This window comes from Lissotriton vulgaris, chromosome 10, assembly GCF_964263255.1.
Source record: "Lissotriton vulgaris chromosome 10, aLisVul1.2, whole genome shotgun sequence".
NCBI lineage: Eukaryota > Metazoa > Chordata > Amphibia > Caudata > Salamandridae > Lissotriton > Lissotriton vulgaris.
Window position 1 is genome coordinate 157,272,792 of NC_141698.1, and position 20,370 is coordinate 157,293,161.

Here is a 20,370-nt window from a genome sequence, read left to right on the forward strand (position 1 = left end):
AAATGTTTTTATGTATGTTTTTATCTTTGTTATTTATTGTTTTGTGTATCTCTTTTATAGTAATACACCACAATGAAGAGTATGTATATGAAGACATGATATACAGGATTCCTTGAGGAATTTACATCTGCCTGCAGAGTGAGTGAGCTGCAGGCCTCATTATCTAGGTCGCCTTACCTTTCTACCTGTCTTGACAAACCTTTGCTTCGTACAAGGGGCCTCCTATCTACTGAAAGTGATCAGCCCATTTCATGTAGGCCAATCACTCACCTTGCCTACCTTTTTCACTTCTCCACATCGCTTTAAAGGAGAGGAGCGACTTCACTGTCTGGACCCAAAAAGAGCTTTGTCCTTCTACCTTGACTGCACAGGAGAGCTCCAGGTGGACAACCAACTATTCATGGGTTATGTCGGTGCGAATAAAGTTCAGGCGGTATAGAAGCGAACCATCTCTAGGTGGGTTGTGCTTGACATAAGTCTGTTATGCACTGGCCAAGAAGCAACCTTCCGAAGGCTTGCAAGCTCATTCCACCAGAGCTAAAGCTGCGACCAGTGCGTTAGCACGTGGAATTCTGGTCCTGGACATCTGCCAGGCAGCAATGTGGTCATATCTACACACGTTTACTATAGCCTTATAGCCCGCCGTAGGTGGCTATTCCGGCTATTACATTCCCGCTCCAGCGTTAAAGGCCCGAGCTGAAGGCGAGGACCTTTAACAAGGGAGCGGGACTTTAATAGTCAGAGTAGCCCAGCTACGAAGGGCTATAAGGCAATTAGAACATTCTGCCACTAGAGGGCAGAATGTTCTAACAAATAAAACAAAGGCCTCTCGGCAGAATGTCCTAACAAATAAATCAAAGGCCTCTCGGAGCCTGAGGGCGTTAAAATCCCCTCAGGCTCCGAGAGGCCTTTTTGAAAACATTGGAATATTGCTTTGCGGGCCTTTACTGGCCCGTAGAAGCACTGAGCACTCCATTGTCTTCAATGGAGTGCTCAACATTCCAATGTTCTAATAAGCATTACTGCCTTGACAGTCAGGTTCGTAGGGATGGACACTTTGCTCACTAGTGCCTGCAGGACTTCTTTGTTTGAAATTGGTTTGCAGAGTCACTTTCGGGGCGGTATTGCTTGGGTATCTATTCAAAGGTAAGGAATCTGCAGCTGTAAGTTCTATCAATTTAACAAGTTACTTACCTTTGGTAACCCCTTATCTGGTAGAGACTATATCCAGCCTCAGATTTCTTATCGACCCACCTATTCTCCCTGCTCTGCGAACTGATTTCTAGAGATGGAGATGACCCCTTTCAGGGCCCTAGATTTAGATTTGACACACCAGCGGTCAGTGATCTTCATGACTCCGCACTTCTAGTGTGGAAAGTCGTGAAAAGTAACTGACTTATGCGCACCTGGGTGGCGCCTGTACAGGTACTGCAACTTAATTTCCGGTGCAGACGATGGACGCAGAGCAGACCAATACCACCTACCATTGCACAGGGATACTGCTCCCAAAAAATCTTCCAGATTCAGTATGACACCTGGGAAAATTCAAAAGGTAAGGAATCTGCAACTAGATATAATCTCTCCCAGATAAGACTTTACTGAAGGTAACTTGTTCATTATGAATAGTGATTTCCCAAACTCCAAAACCCACTCTTGTTGCATCTCTTGTTGAAAGAGCATGCGCACCATTCCAGAGTCTATATCATTTCAGGTGAATGGACTGGTGATAAACATGAAGTTAAACATACAGATTCCAGAAAAGTGAGGATGAATCCCCATGTCCAGTCTTGGGGGCTGTTTTATTTATGGAGTGCCAGCATGTCAGAGAGGAAGCAACCTCTTTCCTACAGGATTTATGCAATGTTATGAGGACACTGTAAAACAGTGAGGCATGGGTGGCTGGGAAGGAGGGAAACTACTGCTGTGATCTAGACACTTTGGAAGCCCCGAACCGACTGGAAGTCTCAGACAACTGACTGCAGGAAGAGCAAGAAGCCAGCAGAATGATTCTTACCAAAGGTAAGAAACCTATTGTTCTGACATTCTCATTTGATTCCTAATGACCATTTGCTCTGAAACATGAGAATGTTATCATCCAGTAAATGGTGAGTCGGATCTCCCTCAATCACAGGTATTCTACTACCAGAATCATAAACTTTGTGAAGCACCAAAAGGTGACTGAGCTAAATAATTGTACTTCTCTTCCTTCCAAATGAACTGAAGAAACTTTATCTGAGACCTAAAAATCAGTTCCATCAAGTAGGTGACATTCAAGTCCAGTCTTGCAATCCACCAGCCTTCCAGCAGGTTGACTAAATAGATTGATAACCACCATTTTGAAGTTCCTGTAAAGAAGCCATATGATTAATTCCTGCAGGTTCAGATTAGTCGTGAATTGTCTATCTAACATCTTGCAAACCCACACTCTGTAAAAGAATCATGTGATCACCATACATTTTCCTACTAGAATGATCTAGTGTTTTATGTAAAATTGAGATAACCATTAAACACTAGAATTGCAAAATTTAAGACAAATGTCAGTGTTCACGGGGACTAACTGTCCGGATCAAATTTTGCCTTTTTGCTTCTCTGGGGACTTGCATTGAGGTTCAACTTTTGAATTTTTCATTCTGAAATTCTAGATGAACAAGGAAAGGACCGTATCTAAATTTGGTTACAAGAGCATGTTTTTGTTCTTAAAAGTTTTGTAAATAAAGTTTGTAAGACTAAGTCATTTTATGGCAAAATGTGTATGAGCTATACACTGCAAAATACTGATCGCAAATTTGATTATTTGTCGTTTGAGATTACAGATCATATAAAAACCCCAGAGAAGGTTTGATTCCTTCAAAATGCATTGGTATTGACGATTTTTCACAACTGGTGCTAATTTGATGGATTCCTTTGAACGCCTTACTATGCATGTAATATTGAACATGCAATTGGTGAAAAGTCGATCCACAGCAAGAAGAATCAAAGTGGTCTTGCAATAATTATTTCATTGAAAGCATTTCATAGTTTTGGTACAGAAGAATGTCTCACATTGTTACCGTTAAATTTAATGATTATAGTGCTTACAAGATTGGCACTCAATAGTGATAATAGGTGACACTAATTAACTCGCCTCCTTCGCAAGCAAGATTATGTTGATTTTCATTCCTATGTATTGCATACCAACATTTGGACATAGGGCTAAGGAAAACATTGAGAAAGTATATTTGCCAAATTAATTAAAAATGTCATATAATAATTGAGTACAGGATACAAAGCAGGCCCTGTGAATATTCAACAGCTACATCCCCTGCCTGGCTATTTCTTTTTACCAAAACGCTGTAGGACCTGGTTTGTTTTTATCAGGAACTGGATCATTTTCCACTTTTGCAGTGTCATTCATCTATCATGTTACCCCCATATTTGTGGGGTCACACCCAGTGGATTCCCTAAGCTCCAAAAGGATATTGCAACATTGGAGCACAGTTGCTCCATTAGCAATGTGTTTATTTGCAACATAGTCCTCATATAGGTGTCCTCCAATGCTAGACACCTCCTCTTCTACTCCAACCCAAATATTTAATCTGTTTTAGCATATATAATTTTCTCTTAATATATGGATAGACAACTGCCTGGTGGGTTTAGTGGTCTGATTATATGTTAACTGTATGTCACTGCTTAAGAGTATCTACTCCCACTTTTAGCAGTAAGAGAAAATATTCATCGTCCTCAATCTAGGCAGATACAATACATTCAGCAAGCCTCTAGATAAGTAGGTTTGAATTTGGCCCGCACCAGATTAAACTCATTGTAAGAATCTGACATTAACCAATTCAGTCTTTCCATGAAAATAACATTCGGGAGATGCAGACTGCACTGGAATATGGCTGCACTTTGCTTTTGCTGTTGAATCCCTTTAATTGGTAATTTTAAGTCATGGAGTGTATGCTGAGTTGCACTGAGCCTATTTTGTTGAGTTAGGGTATGCTAATATTCTCTTTATTGCTGCAGTGATTTCTTCCCAGTAGGGCCTTATTTGTGGCTAGTTTGAACATATGTGACGATAGTCACAAGGTGGCCTCAGCCCCTTCAACATATGTAGGACACATCTGGGTAGTATAAGTCAGTCTGCACCTGTACCAACCATATATAACTTTATTATGGGCTTCCTTGCTTTGTATACTTGTCCCCTTTACTAGATCCTTCCAGAGGTGCCTGCATTTCGAATAGACTATCTTCCTACCTATATGCTTCTCCCAATGTCATTTTGTATATGGTGGTGATTCTATCAGTTGCCATAAATGGAGAAAATAATGCCTTTTCATCCTGCTTCTTGTTTCCTAAATCTTTTTAAGGGGAGTAAGATCTCTAGTGGCCCCCTATCTACCCATGGCGTGTCACCCAGTGTCTAATATGTATGCTGTGAAATCACTCCTCCTCTGTCACTCCAACGTCTAATTTGCAGGCTCGAGATGACTTCATCTTCCCTACCTTAAACATGTCTGATGTCTTAATACAGACCCTTGTCCCCCGAAGGTTTAACTGCCCGATAGAATCGCAGGAGAAAAGTTTGCATTAAACTGGATCAGAGTATTTGGAGAGTGGAACGTCATAAGTCCTCACTGTCCTCAAGCTGTTGCTGTGTTCCATATCTTTGAAAACATACCCATTGGTGTGCTGAGGCAGACATTGAACAAGTGATGTGTCCCTGGTTGGCTATATAGGTCTCCCCACACTTGCCATTGTTCCATTTGAAGCCATATTTTAAGCCTACCTAAGTGACCAATCAATTAACACCCACAAATGAGTAGCTTTGGGTCGTTTGGGAGACCTAGTAGCAACATGTTTGATGGCATGTGTGGCTGTAGATACACATGCTTAGCATAAGTCCGCCATGTAGTGATGGGCTCGGAAGTGTGCAAGTTGTTTTTCTTCAAGGAAGTCTTTATAGTGACGAGGTATAGTGACTCCACCTCCTGCTTTGATGTACATGGTCCTTGACTCCATTGTTACATTGTTTTTATCCACCATTGGGTTTGGTTGTGTGTTCTTCTGCTCTGGTCGACACTGTCATTATGATCCTTTTCTAACACCGTCTATATTTTTTTCGATCCTGATACAATCTCTTGTTAGGGAAAAACTATTTTATGGTCGAATTCGTCTGGAGGACTCAATTCCATCACTCCCTTCGGGGCAGAAATTCTCTTGTGTTTTTCATAAATTTCCGCACACAGACTTACACAAGGTGTGTAATTGCTGCCTATCTCCTGATCACCAGGAACAAACCTGGGAGGCTTGCAAGTCATTCAGGTCAAAGAAAACTGTATGAGACTGAAAGGCCAGAAGACTGCAAATGTATCGACACAGCATCATCGAAACATCTGACATTTTCGGTTCAGAGAAACCGGAAACCGAGATGGAGGCACATCCCTCGGCTGCAGTTGAGGATAATTACTCTCCGGTACCGAGCTCCGACTGAGACGCAGAACAAGATACCCTCTTATCAGGGCAACAAACCGTGAGAAATTGCCCATCCACTTCCAACCAAACTACAAACATTACAAAAGTCTGTTGTTGGGCCTCCACTTCCTATGGGCCATGGCCGGCACTGACCGGCTGATTCCGGATAGTCTGGCCTCAGCTCAGTTTGGAAAAAAACAGCCTAAACTCCTCGGGCCAAAACACTCCACTTAGGAATCTACAGTCTCTGCACCGAACCAACCTAAAGCATATGCTTCCACATCTTCGGAAACTAAACACTCGGATTCGAAACCAAACTAGTCAGCGCCGAAATCTGCAGGAGACAAACTAATGTTGGAGCCCAAAAAGCTGACAGTTGCGCATTCTCCACAGACTGTACAGCCAGTACTTGAGAAATTAAAACCCTACCAACATGATGTTACCAGTATCTAGCATGACCTTATCAGTAGGGCAGCTAAATTCCATGAAGTACTTTTACATACCGAGGATATAGAGGATGATTTTTCATTTGAAACTCTCCTCTACAAAAAGATCTACACAATATCTTCCAAAGTTAAAATGAATGCTCAGACATACTACTGATATACTCAATACCCTGTCAGATCTCGAATTATCACTTCCAGAGATGGTAAAAAAAAATATAAGCCTTCTCCAGCAGACCTTTTTTATATTAGGAGTCAACTTTCATTGGATTCCTTAGTAGTGGCTACTGCTCGCAAAAGAGCAAACTCTCCGGTAACTGGTGAGGTTCTTCCACCAGACAAGGATAGCAAATGTATAGATGCAACAGGAAAAAGGGTAGCAGCATTATCATTCAATCATTGGAGAACTGCAAACTCTATAGGTCTGTTATCGAGGTATATCTGAAAGAGACACGTTAGTGATAGATTCCTTACCTTAGAATATCCCCAGGCGTCAGACTGGATCCGGAAATTTTTGCGTAGCAATACCCCTGCGCGCTGTTAGGCGTCGTCTGCGGCTCCGCGTCCGTCGTCGGCGTCGTGAGCGCCGGGATGACGTCATCGGAGTATATAGACGGCGCCCATGCGCGCTGACGTCAGTTCTTCTTTTTTCCGCGCCAGCTAGCGCAGATCCGGAAGAAGCTCTACCCCCAGTCACTTTTTGACTGAAAACTTTTTGATCTTTTTGATCCTCTACTTAGTCGATTCTCGACTATCGGTGCCAGGGATGCCCGGGTTCAAGCCTTGCTCGAAGTGCGGCCGACTCATGTCGGTCACGGACCCCCATCGCCGGTGCCTGAAGTGCTTAGGCCTCGACCACGACGATCGAACCTGTGACGACTGCCGGGCCCTGACGTCGAAGGCTAGGCGGGAGCGGTCCCGCAAGCGTCTCGAGCTGAGGCAGTCGGCCCCGCGCCGCTCCAGGTCCCGGTCCCGGTCCCACGGGAGGTCGAGGGACAGGTCGCGAGGTCGGAGTCATCGACGCTCCGGGAGTGGTCACCGATCGTCTGGATCCAAGTCCTCAGGTAAGAGGCATGAGAGGTCGGAGCGACACCATCGGTCCTCCGACCCGCCCCGACGCTCGCTCGATGCGGCCGGGGGCTCGGGCGACACCGCCCACGCGGCTCCGCGGGAGTCGCAAGCGTCGCCGCCTGCCCCACACCTTCGGGTCCCTGGGCACGGCGCGTCGCAGGAGGAGGTCGAGAGGTACCTCATGGCCATGAGGGCCCTCCCTCCTCAGTCGGTTCCCGTGGCGCCTTCGGGCCGATCGGCTCCGTCTGGAGGTCCTTCCGGGTCGGGCGCTTCGGCCCCGACGACGTCGGGTTCTTCGGGCCCGGCGCCGCTGGCGACTTCGGTCCCGGCGCCGCGCGACCTCGCTGGATCCGGCTCCGGATCCGGGACCTCGCCGGTCGACCTTACGACCTCACCGGCGCCGTCCCTTCAGGTGTCGTCCCCGGCAGCCGTGGTGGTTGCCGACCCCAATGCTTCCTACGGTCCGCCTCAGGCGTCGGAAGGGCGCCGCTGGGCGCCGATTCCGTCGGCCGTCGGAGAATTCTATCTCCACGAGGAGGCCCTGGCTGTTCATCCTGGTTTCCAGGAGCTGGGTGACGAGGAGCAGTGGGAGGGGTCCGAGGACCCTCTGGCACGTGATTGCCAGTCTCATCAGGACTGGACATTTGAGCTTGGGGAGGCCAGTGGTATTGACACATCGCCAGACACTGGATTTACGTCGCCCCCGACTGTGGCTTCGGAGGCGGGTTCTGCTTACAGTGTAGTGTTGACGAAGGCAGCTAAGGCCCTAAACCTTGAGCTCCCCGTCGCGGCCGTGAGGACTAATCTCCTCACTGAGGTGCTCAAACAGCAGTCCGGCTCCGCGGAGCCCCTTCTGCCGTTCAATGAGGCCTTGTGTGACGTTCTGCTGGGCACTTGGTCCAAGCCCGCCACAGGTCCCCCTGTGGATAGGAACGTGGCCAGACGCTACCGCCCGGCACCGGGCGACCCTTGCTTTTTGTCCACCCACCCCACCCCCGAGAGCCTGGTCATCCAGGCCTCCACTTCCCAGTCCGCATTCCCGACGGCCCCGCCCGATCGGGAATCCAAGAGATATGAGCAGTTCGGGAAGAAGGTCTTCTCGTCTGTGAGCCTAGGGCTCCGGTCAGTCAACACCAACTGTCTCTTGGGCCGCTACACCCACACTCTGTGGGACACGGTTGCGGAGGTGCTGCCACAATGCTCTGAGGAGGTCAGGGCTAAACTCAGCCAAACCCTTGCGGACGGCCGAGATGCGGCACGATTTTCCATCCGGTGTGGGCTGGATACCACGGACTCACTGGGCAGGGCGATGGCAACGACGGTGGCGGTTCGACGCCACGCCTGGTTGAGGTCCGCCAATTTCTCGGCCGATGTCCAGGCCACTCTCCTGGACATGCCGTTTGATGGCCGTCGCCTCTTCGGCGACAAGGCAGACCATGCGCTGGAACGTTTTAAGGACTCCAGGGCCACGGCCAAGTCCTTGGGCCTTGCGGCCCCACGCCAGCAATCGGGTGCCTTTCGCTCCTTTCGTGGCCACGGAAGGGGCGCCCCACCACGGACCGTCAGCCACGCGCCGCAGAATGTTCAGCAACGCGGTGGCGGCCGTGGGAACCGCCGTGGCGGTGGTCGGGGCCAGCGGCGAGGCCAGTCCACACCTCCCTCAGCAGCCCCCGCCTCAAAACCTTCCTAGTCCGAGTTTTCAGGCCCATGTGACGCCTGTGGGAGGCAGGGTTCGCCATCACCTCTCCCACTGGCATACAGTCACTTCGGACAGGTGGGTGCTGCAAATTGTCCGAAGGGGTTTCTCCCTCCCCTTCGAGTCTTCCCCTCCATCCATGCCACCTCAATGCCACCGTGTGTCGGGGGATCACTTGCGACTTCTGCAAGGGGAAGTTTCGGCCCTCTTGGCCAAGAGGGCCATCGAGCGCGTTCCTGGGCCAGAAGTAGGACGTGGCTGTTACTCCCACTACTTTCTGGTACCCAAGAAGGGCAAAGGGGGCCTACGCCCTATCTTGGATCTGCGGAACGTGAACGGCTTCCTCCGTACGGAGAAGTTCAAGATGCTCACTTTGGCTCAGGTCCTGGCTGCCCTGGACCCAGGAGACTGGATGGTAGCGTTGGACTTGCAGGACGCCTATTTCCACATCCCCGTCCTGCCGGCCCACCGGCGTTACCTGCGGTTCACGGTAGGCCACGAGCACTTTCAGTTTACCGTGCTCCCCTTCGGCCTTACCAGCGCCCCACGGGTGTTCACGAAGGTGATGGCGGTGGTCGCAGCCCATCTGCGCAGGCAAGGGGTGTCAGTCTTCCCCTACCTCGACGACTGGTTGTTGAAGGCGGGCTCGCCCCAGACAGTCGTCAGCCACCTCCAGACTACGGCCGACCTCCTGCACTTGCTGGGGTTCTCCATCAATGTGCCGAAGTCACACCTGTGTCCCTCTCAGAAGCTCCTTTTCATCGGAGCGGTTCTCGACTCGGCGCAGTTTCGGGTTTACCCACCCGAGCAGCGGGTTCGGGATATTCAGGCTCTGATTCCTGTCTTCGGGCCGTTATCCCGGGTCTCGGTCAGGTTGACGCTGCGGCTTCTGGGACTGATGGCCTCCTGCATCCTTCTGGTGCGTCACGCCAGGTGGCGGATGCGGGCTCTGCAGTGGGACCTGAAGTTTCAGTGGGCCCAGCATCAGGGCAACCTGTCCGATCATGTCCTGATCTCGGAGGGCACTGCGAGACAACTGCAGTGGTGGCTCACGGACCGCGACTGGGTCAGTGGCAGGCCTCTCTCTCTACCCCAGCCGGAGCACGTAGTTGTGACGGACGCGTCCCTCCAGGGCTGGGGAGGCCACATGGGAGAGGCGGAGATCAGAGGCCTCTGGTCTCCGGCGGAGTCCCGGCTCCACATCAACCTTCTGGAGCTGCGGGCGATTCGTCTTGCACTGAAGGCATTCCTCCCCTCTGTCAGGGGGAGCGTGGTGCAAGTGTTCACCGACAACACCACCGCCATGTGGTACTGCAACAAACAGGGCGGTGTGGGGTCGTGGACCCTTTGCCAGGAGGCTCTGCGCCTCTGGCAGTGGCTGGAACATCAGGGCGTGACTCTGGTGGTTCAACACCTGGCAGGTTCTCTGAATGCCAGGGCGGACGAACTCAGCCGCCGGTGCATGATGGATCACGAATGGCGTCTGAACTCGGACGTGGCGCAAGGTCTCTTTCGACAGTGGGGAGAGCCTTGGTTAGATCTATTCGCCACAGAAGAGAACGCGCAATGTCAGCAGTTCTGCGCGTTGGAGTTTCCAAGGCGGCACTCGCTCGGAGACGCTTTTCGTCGCGAGTGGAGCTGCGGCCTGTTGTACGCCTTTCCGCCTATACCACTTCTGCCCAGAGTGCTGAAGAAGATCAAGCGCGACCGGGCCCAGGTTATCCTTGTGGCTCCGGACTGGGCTCGAAGATACTGGTATCCCGAGCTACTCAGCATGTCAGTCGATCCCCCGATTCGTCTGCCTCTTCGGGAGGACCTTCTGTCGCAGCAGCAGGGGACGGTCCTGCACCCGAACCTGTCCAGTCTCCACCTACAAGCTTGGAGATTGAGCGGCGGCAGTTGAGGCCATTTGACTTGCCTCCCGAAGTCTGTGACATCATTCTGGCAGCCAGGCGTCCCTCCACTAAGTCGGTATACGCCTGCCGGTGGAATAGGTTTGTGGCATGGTGCGCAGCAAAGGCTGTGGATCCCCTCTCTGCACCCCTTTCGGATGTGCTGCTCTTTCTTCTTTCCCTTGCCCAGCAGGGCTCTGCTCTGGGCACTCTTAAAGGGTATCTCTCTGCTCTTTCAGCCTTCTTGAGGCTACCTGATCAGCCTTCTTTGTTCAAGTCCCCTATAGTGAGTAGATTTCTGAAGGGCATCACACACATGTTCCCTCCTGTTCCCTTCGTGATGCCCCAGTGGGACTTGAACCTTGTTCTCACCTATCTGATGTGTGCTCCCTTTGAGCCACTTCATAACTGTCCTCTTCGCCTCCTTACGCTGAAGACGGCCTTCCTGGTTGCCATCACCTCTGCCAGGAGAGTGAGTGAGCTCCAGGCTCTTTCTTCTTCTCCGCCTTTCCTGTCTGTTCACCCTGATAAGGTGGTGTTGCGTACACGACCTTCCTTTCTGCCCAAGGTTGTCACGGCCTTCCACATCGGGCAGTCCATCACCTTGCCCACCTTCTTTCCGCCTCCGCATCCCTCGAAAGAGGAGGAGAGGCTCCACCGTCTGGATCCAAAACGTGCGCTCTCCTACTACTTGGACCGCACTCGCCAATTCCGGGTGGATGACCAACTCTTCGTTGGTTACGTGGGCGCGAAGAAGGGAAAGGCTGTACACAAGAGGACCATCTCCAGGTGGATCATCTTGTGCATCCAAGCATGCTACTCCATGGCGAGGAAGGAGCCCCCGGCTGGATTGCGGGCTCACTCCACTCGGGCCACGGCAACGACAACTGCCCTGGGCCGCGGTGTCCCCCTGCAGGACATCTGTCAGGCAGCCACGTGGGCCTCGCTGCACACGTTCGCAAGACACTACTGCCTGGACAGTCAAGTCCGGAGGGATGGCTTCTTTGGCCGTTCCGTCCTCCAGGACTTTCTGGTGTGATATTGGTTCGCAGACCCACCACCGCGGGGTTGGTATTGCTGGGGTATCTATTCTAAGGTAAGGAATCTATCACTAACGTGTCTCTTTCAGATGCACAAGTTACTACTTGTGTAACGATATATCTGTAAGAGACATTAGTTAGTGATAGATTCCTTACCGCCCTCCCATCCTCCCCGTTCTGCGAACCGATATTTAGGGTTAAGGTCATCCCCTTTCAGGGCCCTAGTTTCATGGCACCAGTGTTAGTTCTATCATGGCTCTGCGTATCTGGCGCGGAAAAGCTGTGTTATCAGAACTGACGTCAGCGCGCATGGGCGCCGTCTATATACTCCGATGACGTCATCCCGGCGCTCACGACGCCGACGACGGACGCGGAGCCGCAGACGACGCCTAACAGCGCGCAGGGGTATTGCTACGCAAAAATTTCCGGATCCAGTCTGACGCCTGGGGATATTCTAAGGTAAGGAATCTATCACTAACTAATGTCTCTTACAGATATATCGTTACACAAGTAGTAACTTGTGCGATAGGGCACACTGGGACGAAATGTTACATCTTTCAGAGGAACATAAAAAAAGGGCATACCAAATTTCATCAGAGGGCAAATTAATTTCAAATACAAACAAAAGAAGTGTGCATGATTCTGCTGATGCAGCAGCTAGAGGCATAAACACCAGCCTTATACTAAGGAGACATGCCTGGTTGAGAGTGTCTGGTTTTAAACCAGATGTCCAACCAAATTTACTAGGCCTTCCTTTCCAGGGATAGCATCCTTTTGGGCCACAGGTGGATACTCTCCTAGAAAAAGAAGACAATGAAAATGCTAAATCAATGGGAGTCCTACAAACGCAATCTCAAACGGAAACTTTTCGTCACTCATATCGCAGAGGATCAAAAACAACCTCACCCAACACATCCACCTCCTATATAAAAAACACAAAATCAAACAGCCTCTCCGAGAGGATACTTCCTATAGAGGAAACAATAATAGAGGCAGAGGTAAAAGAGGTTTTAACGAAACACTACCACCACCAACACCAAGGCTTGACTCACCTACCACTCCCCCTGATCACACAACACCTGTCGGGGGAAGACTACAACAGTTCCTTCCCATATGAATAAATATCACATCCAATCAACGGGTGTTAGATATTATGCAACAAGGTTAATGTCTGGAGTTCACTTCAACACCTCCAAACATTCCACCTCACATTTACAAGCTATCATCACACCATCAAATGCTATTAACAGAGGAAATTCAAGCTCTATTAAACAAAGGAGTAATAGAACCAGTGCCATTACAACAAGGCACAGGGGTCTATTCTCTTTACTTCCTTGTACCCAAAAAAGATGAAGCTCTAAAACCCATCCTAGACCTCTAAACAGGTACATCCTTTCACAGCATTGTCCTATGGTCACTCTTCCGGATGTCATACCACGTCTCCAACAGGGAGACTTCATGACTGCATTAGACCTAAAGGATGCATATTTTCACATTCCAGTTTACCCAGCACACAGGTAAAACCTCAGGTTTGCCTTCAGTAGACAACATTTTCAATTCAAAGTGCTTCCATCCAAGGTCACCACAGCCCCCAGGGTTTTTACCAAATGTCTCGCAGTGGTAGCAGCCGACTTGAGTAGACAAAACGTGCTTTTTTCATATCTAGGCAGGCTTATCAAAAGAAACACATATCACAAATGTTTGCAATGCACACAAACAACAATACATTTACTGCACCAGCAATATTTTACAATCCTTGCAGAAAATCCAAACCTGTATCCTTACCAGATACAACCTTAAGTAGGAGCCATCCTAAACTGTCACACAGGAGTATCTTACCCGAATGCAGCCAGAATACAAACTTTCAAAACCCCGGTGCCACAATTTCATCCTCAGAAACAAATATCAGTGAGATATGTATCTCTTTGGGACCATGTCATCATGCATAGGCATAGTACCTTATGCCATACTCAATATGTACCCTCTATAACAATGCGTAATGCAACAATGCTCTAAGAGGATCTAGTGTTGATCAGCCGTCAAGTTTGCCTCTCTGCAATGGAGGAAGTCCAAAAATCTGTTACTGGGACAGCCGTTTATAGACACAGTTCCACAAACAAACATAACAATGAACGAATCAATGACTGGATGGGGAGCACACTCACAGGAAATTACTGTACATTGACACTGGACACACAGTCAGTTCCTTCTACATGTCAATCAACTAGAGCTGCTAGCTGTTCACCTGGCGATAAATGCATTCCTTCCTCACCTCACAGACAAAGTAGTCTTAACCAAAACAGACAACATGACTACCATGTATTATCTGCCAAAACGGGCAGGGGGTACTAAGTCTCCACAGTTGTCTCCTAGCACAAAAAATGTGTTTGCTCTACAACACAACATTCAGTTGTGCCCACAGTACATTCCAGGAGTAGACAAAGACTTACCGGATCTCCTCAGCAGGACACACCTGCAAGTACACGAGTGGGAACTCAATATACAAGTCTTACACCCATTCTTCCAACAATGGGGAAAACCAGACATAGACCTGTTTGCAACCCCACAGAACGCAAAATGCCAAACTTCGCCTCCAGGTTCATACACTCACAGTCCAAAGGCAATGCACTATGGATCAATTGGTCAGGGATATTTGCTTACGATTTTCCACCTTTCCCCCTGCTTTCATTTGCAATTCACAAACTGAGGCATGCATGCCTGACACTCATCCTAGTTGCTCCCCAGGCAACCATGATACACAAAATGACTAGAGTTGTCAGTAGTCCCACATCAATTACCACCATAACAGGCAGGACCTCCTCACTCAGAACCACAGTGCAGTAAAACACCCAAATCCCAGATCACTCAATCTCAATCTTGCAATTTGGCTCCTGAGGTCTTAGAATTTTGATACCTAAATATACCAGAAGAATGTACGGATATTTTAAAAGTAGCAAGAAGACCCACTACCCTCAAAACAATTTGTTACCTGCTTCATTTACAAGCTGCAGGGTTAGCTTTTACTTCCATAAAAAATACATCTAACAGCGTTAGCTGCATACCTTCAAAATAAAGAACAAACTTCTATATTCAGAATTCCTGTAATTAAAGCCTTTCTACAAGGCCTTAAGAGTTATTCCACCTAGAGCTCCACCCACACCAGGGTGGAATCTTAATATTATGCTAACCAGGTTAATTAGGCCACCTTTTGAACCACTGTGCACTTGTCCACTACAATTTTTATCTTGGAAACTTGCTTTTCTCATTGCAATTAATTTACTCAGAAAAGTAGGAGAAATTCAAGCGCTAACTTTAGAGGAACAATTTTTCCAAGTACACAAAGAAAAACTAGTTTTAAGAGCTATCCTAAATTCCTATCAAAGGTACTCTCGCAATTTCACATGCATCAATCCATTGATTTGACTGTATTTTTTCCTCAACAAGTTAAGTGGCAGAAACAGCATTACACACATTAGATGTTAAAAGAGCCCTAATGCAAAAGACAGTCAATTGATGAACGGAATGGTGATCAAATCAAAACATTCACCCCCAGTCAAAAGATCTGGGTTAAATCCATCATTCCTTTGCTTACCATGCCACCCCAGTTTAGACCTGGCCATATGCAAATCAGTTTTAACCCTGTGCCTCATGGGAACAGTCCAGCTGTCCTCGCTGGACCAGAAACAAGCATCCGAGGACCGGTTTCGAGGTTTCACCCCTTATCAGCCCGTATAGCTTACATCCAGTGGCACAGTACGCCTGGGACCCACGTCTGGGTATAACCGGCGTACTTGGGGTGAGAAAGCAAAAGAGAACTAATGGCCTGCATAGAGCCGGCCTCAGACCTGATATTTCCCGCTTCAGATGCCCCAGGTGGTTTGGTCTTGCACCCTGTTAGACCTGGCCTCATTGGGTTGAGTCTCCTTTCCATTTTGACGGATTGCCTCCTCTGTCTGGGCACTGAAGAAGTTGAGACCATACTTGTTTGGGACTCACTTCCTGGTTCAGACCGCCCACAGGCCCCTCAGATGGCTGATGCAGATGAGGGGTGAGAACCCAAAGTTGTTGAGGTGGTCCATTTCTCTACAGGGTATGGGCTTTATGGTGGAACACCGCCCTGGTACAGAACACGCCAATGCTCTTGGTCTGTCCAGATTGTTCCGCCTTAGTGAAGAGAACTCCCAAAGGGAAGGGTAGTTCTCCCCACATTTCAGCTGGAGGGGACACATGTTAGACCTGGAATCATTGGCGTGAGTCTCCCTTCCATTTTGACGGATTGCCTCCTCTGTTTTGATATATTTTTGCTGGGTATATGCTTTGGGCACTGTGCCACTGCTATTCAATGCCACAGTGCAAGTGCTCCCTATGTTAAATTGATGTACTAATTGGTGATTCCATGATTGGGTTATTTGATTTACCTGTTAGCCCCTAGTACCGTGCATCATGTGTGCCCAGGGCTTGTAAATGAAATGCTGCTGGTGGTCTTGCAGCACTGGTTGTGCCACCACAGAAGTAGCTTGTAAAATGTGTCTCGGGCCTGCCATTGCAAGCTCTGTGTGGAATCTAGTACTGCCATGTCGACTTGGCCAGTGCACCCACTTGCCAGTCCCTAAACTTTCCCTTTACTTCATATTAGACACCCCTACGGTAGGCCCAAAGGCAGGGTGCATTGTAAGTATAAGGTAGGACATGCCCTGGTGTGTGTAGCATGTCCTAGTAGTGAACTACAGTCATTTTCGTTTTTCACCATTGAAGGCTAGCTGTTCTCCATAGGCTAGAATGGGCAGTTAGATTATTACATTCTTATAATCCTAACTGACTCAGGGAACATGGTAGATATTTGAATTTAATATGCCTGAACTCAGAATGATAAAATACATATTTTAGTAAAGTTGTTTTTAATATTCTATGTTTAAAAATACCACCTTTAGAAAGTAGGTATTTTTTTGCCTAACTGTCAGGCCTGCCTCTGCTAGGTTGTGTATTCCTTGTCTGGGTTTGTGAGTGACAGGGCTGGGGATTCCAGGAGAGAGGCTGGGGCAGCCCAGTGGTGGATGGAGAGATCTGCATCTAGATGGGAGGGAGGAGGTGCACCTGGGACCTGAATAGGGCTGGGCCTTCCCTCTACAATGCTGGCTCCACCTCCTGTGGCTTTTCTGATGTCTCTGCCCTGCACTGTGAAAGGAGAAAAGGAATCTTGTCAACAAAATGCTCCAGAGCTGTGCTGGCTCCACCTCGGGAGGCTGATGTCTCTGCTCTGCATAGAGAAAGGAAGGAGAGAGTCATGTAAACAAAGTGCTCAGGAATTGGTTTGGACTAGGCAGAGGTCTCTCTGCCTTCAGAGAACAAAGGATTTTGGGGTATTAATTTTGGGACCCTGATCCCAAGAACTTTAAAGCACTTCTGGAACAAGAAACCTTTTGCCAAGGAGAAGAACCAAGGAAGCTGCAGGAGTTTGACTGCCCCTCTGCTAGTGTGCTGTTTGCTGGATTGGCCTGCAGTGGTTTCTTCATTGCCAAGGAAAGGAGAAGGAACTTTTTAAGGACTTTCATCATCTACAGAATATTCTCTAAGGGCTTGAACTGTGCTTGCCTCCTGCTGAAGTCTCAGGGACAAAAGACTTCATCTCCAGCTCCCCTCTGAATTTCCTTGCTGGGAACTCTCAACTCCAGACATTTTATTTGCGTGTCGCTGGGAGCTGGAAGCACGACGCATCGAGAGGAAGCGTGTTGCCGCCGCAGCTGAAATCATCGCACCGCCGGAGAAGTGAGCCTTCGCCGCATCTCCCTGAAAGCGTGTGTTCATCGAAGCTGCCTGCCGTCGCATCACTGAAGAAGCTTGACGCCATTGCATCCCCGGAGAAGCATGTCGCAGGGCCTGTCGCTGCTCCAAAGTACACAGTCGTCGCAAGGCTGCCAGGGCGCCTATGCATCCTCATCGCAGCGTCACTGCATCGTCGCATCAAGTGCGCCATCTTCTCGCATTGCAACCGGATCATCTCATCGCATCAAGGCGCCATCTTGTGCACCGCAACGGGCCCGCAGGCCGAGAATCTACGCATCACCTCCGCACCTGTAAGGATTACGATGCATCCCCTACTCTGCGCAAGCATTGAGGCATGACGCATCAATTCCCCCAGATCACGGAACCCACTCATCTCCCCCTTTGCGAGCCTTTTGTTTACTTTGCGTTACACATCCAGGTACTTTGTTGAGAGCTTTGTCGCATTTATCATCAACTTGAACTATGTAACTTTTATCATCCTTAAAGCAATCTTAAGTATAGTATTGTGGATTTTTTTCGTTTGTGGTCTTATGTTAAGTCTATATAAAGAATACTTATTTTTATAAAACCTGTGTTGTGTCCATCTGTAGTGTTTCCACTGTATTACTGTGTATATTCACAAATGCTTAACACACTTACTCTGAGATAAGCCTGTCTGCTTGTGCCAAGCTACCAAGGGGGTGAGCAGGGGTTATTAAGGAGTGTAATCCCCTTATCCTGACTTAGAAGTAAGGATCCCTATTTGGACAAAGGTGAATACCATTGCCAACTAGAGACCCCCAGATCTAACACACCCTTATCCAAACATACCGGGTGACGGTGATGAATGAACTGACAGAGACCCTGGGCTGGGCAGCCCCTGTATTCCCTAACCCAATCCTCCAGGGGATATTGGAGGGTGTTGGTGGCACCAGGGCCGGGAAAGCCTTCCTTGAACACGGCCGTCTTAGTTGCCACACATGACATAGCCGCTAAATAGGTGAGTCCCATCCCTCCTACCATTGCTAAGTTCCAATGCGGAGTTGATTGGGGCGCTCAACAGGAGAGGGTGGTGTTCAAAGCCAGAGGCTGTCCTCAAAAACACACGCGGGTATGAGATAAATGGCTGCACTTGTGATCCGTATCACTCCTATTGTTGACCCGGAGAGACTCAATGACACTACTGTATTGAACTCGACTGGGTCGGCTGATTGTCTATGTATGTGTAACCCGAAAAATACCCTGTGCCTTAATCTTGTTGGCCACTTTGTGGCATTCGAAAAAACCAATATTATTGTTTATTAAAAAAAAAGAGCACAAATGTATTATATAGCTAGAACAGAAGTGAACAACTATTTGTGGCACTCTCCAAGCCACATAAAAGTAAAGCAATTTCCAAATCAGGTATTACACATTGTATAGTAAAATGTATCCAAACCTGCTATGCTAAAGCCAAAATAATTCTTCCTATCCCACCAAAAGTCCATTCTACACACAAAAAAAGGGATTCTAGAACATTTCTAGGGAATATTCCAATAGCTGATATATATATAAAGCAGCTACCTGACTAAACCACATACATTTACAAAACATTACTGTGTAGATATTATGGCACAGCAAGCAAATGTTGGTCAAGCAGTACTATGGACCCAAGTTAGTCACCGCTTACAAAAGGAACTGCTTTATAGTCTATGCTAAGGATGTGTATCTACAGCCACACATGCCATCAAACAGTAAATGATACCCTGTAAGCAACTGTTTGTGGCATGCAGTGCTGTAGATTACTTGCGCCCACCCTCCTCCTGGTTACTTGTGCTCCTTGCTTTTATATACATTATACAGCACATTCCGAAAAGGGTTTCGACGCCTCGACCGGTGTAGTAAGCGCTATATAAACGCAATTACAATGACAATATTCCATGGTCATCTAAATAGGATACACTATCCTTTCACTCCATCCTTACCCGCCGAGCGGCGAACAATCTAACAATGGAGTTGATGACCATGCGCGATACAAGCAAGAGGAGGAGTCACAATACCTCGTGACTTGGAAGGCTTCTTCGAAGAAAAACAACTTGCACACTTCCGAGTCCCACACTAGATGGCGGACTTATGCTAAGCATGTGAATGTATAGTACTACATGCCCACAAACAGATGCTTACAGGGTAAGTAACATTTACCATATCCTTGCCCCCTATATCTCTCAGTCCACAGGATGGCAATCTTTTTTTTTAAATGTATTTTTTTTTTGATTGAAACTCAGCCAAAACAAAAGCAGGAATATCTCACATGTTACAAATGTAACACTATCAACATTGAACAGTATTGATGGAAACATAGGCAGTACAATAAAATAATGCGTATTCATGTTTCCCTCCCCTATCCCCCTTCCAGGGTACCAAACATATTTCTGTAAATGCCTCGCATTTGGCCTTCTCAGAGTATTGTTACTCAGCCTGTGTTGGTCCCATTGTACTACGTTGTGTCGTGGTTACTACCTCTTCCAACTTTTCTAATCCGTAGAAACTCAACCATGGCTGCCAGATCTTCTTAAACTTCCTGGGGCACACTCTTGCTTTATATACCCTTTTTTCCGCCCCATATACAGATCCATATTAGCTCGCCATTCGGTCATGGTGGGCATGTCTGGTCTTCCCCAATATTTAGCAATATCTCGTTTTGCCACTAAAATTCCTAGATTGCTAAGTAGTAGTTTATACCTGGGAATGTCACCCTCTGTAATTATACCTAGGAGAATGTATTTAGGTTCCATTGGGATTTGTATTTCTAGTCTATTGTTTAGTTCTTTGACTATCCAGGACCAGTTTCTGTGTATGGCTGGACATTCTCCCAGCGTATGGATATATGAACCCCTGTCCGTTTTACAGCGCAGGTACATTGCTGTCTACTCTGCCCATCGCATGAAGTCTCACTCGGTCATAGTATATTCTATACAGGACTTTGAACTGTATCAGGCGAAAACAAAGCTTAATCGCTACTTTTATGGGGTGGA